This window comes from Aphis gossypii, chromosome 1 (genome assembly GCF_020184175.1).
Source record: "Aphis gossypii isolate Hap1 chromosome 1, ASM2018417v2, whole genome shotgun sequence".
NCBI lineage: Eukaryota > Metazoa > Arthropoda > Insecta > Hemiptera > Aphididae > Aphis > Aphis gossypii.
In genome coordinates, this window is record NC_065530.1 from 60,701,213 (window position 1) to 60,706,849 (window position 5,637).

Here is a 5,637-nt window from a genome sequence, read left to right on the forward strand (position 1 = left end):
TTTGTGTTTGAATTTTTTCGTCGTGTCCTTTTGGGCAGATCTGTCCTCTCTATTGCAAAGCACGAAGACAATAATATATTTATTTACGACTCGTGTTGGTATAGACTATAGAATATATAAGTGTACACAGATATGTTATATTACTGACGGGTCAAAGACGACGCTTCGAGGATACACTGTATACAATGGTACAGGTATCGACGGACGATGGCTGGCGACTAGGAAAACCGCCATCGCACAACAGTAATACAAAGATTATCGGCGTGTCCGTCCGTGACATTAAAAATATTAATGATATTGTAATACATATTATTCTATTTTCTCGTCTAGCTGCTGGTCGTCGTTCTTCTGCCGGTTACCGTCATCACGACAGTCGTGTATAGGGTGCCCGGAGGGACTGGGAACGCTTCTCTCCCCGAGAACGTTTCTCATCGGCTATAGTGTACCTATAGGTATATAAGCCTCGGTATAAAGCTACCCGTAATAATAACAATCGTCGATTCGGCTTCCGGGCGTTTTTTTTTTTTTGATTTGTGAACAGTGAACCACTGCACACACGCATTTAATAATACAATGTTATTACTTATTACACTAGTGTTATTATTGCTGTATCATTGTCCGGGGGTTGGCCTCCGGCGGAATTAACGCGGCATTATATAACAACGCAGTAACGAATCTTACGGAATATAATGTGTGTGTGTGTGTGTGTAATATATTAATATGTATACACCGCGAGCTGGACCACTACGACCCTGCAGCGCAATTAACGATATTACTGTGTGTGTATTATAATGTAGTAATATAATATTTGTTATCGTTGTAAAAAAAATATTGCCGTGACCGTTGCACCTACGACGTGTATTCGGTATACGATTTTAATAAAATGTTTAAGAACAAGACGTGTAAGTATATAATATACGGATTGATAATAATGACGAAAAAAATGTATAGTATTATAATGTATTATTATGCGTGCACGGGCGTCTACGACATAATAATAATATAACAGCTCCGTACACGATATATTCGCACTATATGTGTATAATACGGACGTAATACGTACGTGTGTATAATACTATGTATTTACAAACGATGATCATTATAATGTACGAGTATAGGTAGGTCGTCCTCCGCCTACAACGCGAAACGTTTCTGTTTCGGCTACTCGAAAAGGTCGCGAAGTTTCGTAACAGCCAACACGCTTTATAATAATAATATAGTAATATACGTATACGCGAGTAAGTATATATTAAGTACGTCACAACAGCGCAGCTGCAACCGGACCGACGGAATTGATGAGGTCACGACGACAGCGCGTGGCGATGTGCTCCGGAGGAGATGGGAATACTTAGCGATTTATATTTTGATTTTTTTTTTCCTCATCATCACTTCTTAATCACACCGTAACCAGTGTGACCCCCGACGTAAGCTGCGAAAAGAAAAGATTAACGAAAGCGCATTATAATAACGTTTATAGTTTGTCGTCTCGGATATAAAGCCATCACGGAGAAAACGATCGTCACAGATGTACAGGTACCGCGACGTGATAATGTCATCAGACGTGAGGTAAACTAAATTGACATTTCCTGTAAAAAAAAATATGAAAATATGAATGTTAATTATTATGATTTTAAGTGACAAATAATGATTCATATCACTTTTTATGAAAATTAATTAATACGTTCCATTATGAATATTTTATTTTATTTATTTATGGACTAGTTCTGTGTACTTTTATAACTATGGATATTTTTATTTAAGTATTTCGCCCATAGTCGCCCATCCCTTCTGATTATAAAATCCGTTAATTTTTATTGCACGTGATTTATACCCATAATATGTTTGCTTTATCTAATAGTATCTCACCATTACCACTAGCGTACTCGTAAGACGGTAAAAATATTCTTGGCTTACGTTTCGGTAGTATTTTTAAACGAATCAAAAACGTATTTTCGCCACGTTTCTATCATTTTGGAACAAATAATATATAACAAATAAAAAAGAAATAATAAATAATCATAGTACCTATACCCTATACGTTAATATAATGAAATATAACTATTTGAACTGTTATTAGTTCCACCTCGTTGCTCATTGTATGTATTTTAAGGACGATCCTTATAATTTCTCGGCAAGTACGTAGATTATAACTTGAAAAAATTCTATATTTTATGCTTAATGAACGAACAAACTCGAATTAACTGGGAAGAGTATTAGCGAAAAAGTTAAGATTGTCATTAAGGTATAATATAATGACTAGGTTTTCAAATTTTTTTTACGCCGGATAGTTTGAAAATTATTTGCCGTCTTAACGACAGCACGCGGTAGGTATTGTATATTTTAATAATATACCAATTACCTAATGGTGTACGCATTTTGAATAAAAACAAAATAATAATATAATAATCACGTTTTTTCATCATTGCGGGCCCACGACAAGAGAAGTCTTAATGAACCCATCAATATACCGTTTTGGTTGAATTTATTACCCGTAATAAATATCAAATTGTTATTCGTAATTGATTGAACTCCATAATAATAATATCTTATATTATTATGCAAGGCAAAAATAAAAACCTGTGGTAAAATATTGTGACTTTTAGACCCTTCATCATTTTGAAATATTAAAATATAGCAAAACGTTCATTTCAGACGATGTCACCGTGATGTATACGTATATAATGTATGTGTGTGTCGACATAATAATATAATATTTATATTGTATAATATTTTCTCATTTATTTGATGAGGTACTATTTTACGTCAATGTCGTCTTTGTCGTTGTCAACTTATACTTAAGCTGCTAACCTACTATTTTATCGTTTGTCATATTATGAATAAATATTTTATTTAACCTACCTATTATAAATACATGGGGAGCAATACGAACTACCGTGCAAAATAATCTCCGACTAGTATTTGATGTAGATAACCTGCTATTAGCGTATAATGCAATTTATTGACCAAACATTACGCTCAGATCTCTTACCTAGTGTACATATTTTTATAAACAAAAATTGTATTATTACTTTGGAATTAAACATGGAAAGTAGCTTTTCGTCTTTCGAGTATAATATAATAGTATTCATATTACATATACATAAACTAGGCGATATTACTTTAATATTATTTAACCGTTGACGTATTTCGTTGCTATATGCCGCATATATACGCTTATTCGTATATATGTTGTACGTTGTACGTATTCGTATACTTCTCTTTCAATATAATTCATATAATATACGTACACACTTACGAAGATTAATGTTTTTATAGAAGTTATAATATATTATATATAGGTATATATTATGCACCACTATCTACATCTCCAATCCAATCGCTATGCTTACGAAACGTATTTTAACAATATGTATAGGTACATAGTCTGCAGCAGTACCTAATAATTTCATAATCAAATATCGTTCAAAGTTTTACGCACAGTATAATATATTATAATATACCGTAATACGCGAGTTACGTTGTACGTTTATCGGCGTTTGTGCGAATATATCGGCGCTGAAACTCAATTACTTATGATGAAAAAAAATTTATAAAAAAAAAAAAAAATAGTTTATAACTCGTTCGGTTTTGCCGAGGCAGTTCTCATGGATTCTCGTCCGGCGATGCAGCGTTCAAGCAGTTATGTATATATCGTTACTCCGCGGGCAACAATAATATTCCAGTCCATACTCTTGATAACTTTATAATTGTTTGGACTATGATATTCGCAGTTATTTATAAGTATAATATAGAGAGTCAAACGACGCAGGCATATTGCGCGAAGAAATACTCAGATTTATAGAAATGCCGCTGTAATTGATAACAACGCAGAAAAAAAATATAGATAAGTTTATAATATGACATGTCGACTTTACCGCAATCGATGACTTATAGGGTACCGGAGACCAGTAACATATATACGAGAGAGGGGAGGTCGAGGTATAGATTGCTCTCTACGAGAAGAGATTCTCTCTCTTTAGATTTTTTTTTAACGATGGCGTTTTCATATATAATTCATTAACGTTGAGCGTATTAATTGTTAATTTATTGTTAAAACGGCATTTTAAAAAGGCTGTGATAAGGATATCAGGCCATTTTTGTTTAAACTAATTGGTTTGGCTCAGTTAAATGTGTATGTATAGATAGTCTAAAAGGGAATATTGATTTTTAAACTGTAACTATTATATTATTATATATTGTGTCTTAATTTTCTTCTATTGATACAAAGATAAATTCTGTCCCTAGAAACATTATTCATACAACTTGGTAAATATAATAATATACATGATAAACAATTAATTTTACACATAGTTTTACACAGAATAAATTAATATTTATTATATGGCATATTGAAAAATTAAGCGCCAGGAATTGATAATTATACCTAATGATGCTTGTTCAATAATTTTCGAAATACGATAACGATAATTTTTAAGTTCCAAAATATCCTGTAATATATTTCGACCTCCGAGCTGGATTGTTTAAATTAATATTAATGTATAAAAAGTAAACGGTTAACGACTTACGTATACTATAGCCTACACTTCTACAGTAAACGGATACAAATCTTATTGGCAATTGAAAAACAAAACGTGGATTCGAACGTAAAATGTATTGTTATAATACTGCAATTATTCCCAGCAATATATGTTATTATTATAAATTAGATACTTACTTATAATCGACTTATTATTTATGTTTTAAATATAATATAATACATTTTATTTGTATATGATTCAACTTATAATTTGATTAAGAAACCTATATAAGTCAACAGTTATTTGCCATTGGCATACGATTCTTCCTCGGTACGTTTTCCCTGCAGCGCCTGGACGCGGTGTCTAGGCGTCAACGACCGGACCGGACCGGACATGGTCGGCGTCTAGGCACACGAAACGCTGTACTGTTCTACTGTTTGGCCGGTTTTCCTACTGCGTTTTCCCCACTGACGCTAGGAAAAACGAATATTAAAGCGCTTTATCAGTATTGTCTAACCAAACCAAGCTATATACGTTTCATCGTCCACCCATTATTATAGCACATGTACTCCAGCAGGTGCAATCAGCTCTATAGTGTATGTCGACTATATCTGCGCTTACTTTTTTTTTTTTATAATATTATGACTGTCATGACGGATAAGACGTTTGATCAATAATCGAATTAACGTGCACAGCTTTTTGGACAAAAAACAAAAAAAAACAAAACCACGTCCAACAAACATCTGCATCTATGATCATAATATGATCGTAATAACAACAATAATATATTACAGCTATTGTTTTTTTGAGGGGATGAGAACGACGCCTGTAAAACATTGCTCGTTCGTACCAGACGAACATAATATATATATATAGTGTTTATATTATTACACACAGTCAACGTGATGTATTCTCGTTTCTCACATCAATATACATTTCTGATGTACTACTCCTATACCATGTTATATTATAGTGTCTGGTTAAGTCATTTTCAGCCAATTACGGCGTCGCACACGGTGCCACCGCTGCAGGATAATTGGGACTAGTGGTTTTCGCTCCTCTAATTTTTTTTCTGTTCCATTGCCAATTTACTAGCTGTATAATAGTTGTCTGCGTGTACTACGTCTGATGCGACGACAATAAGCTGCCAACACACTTG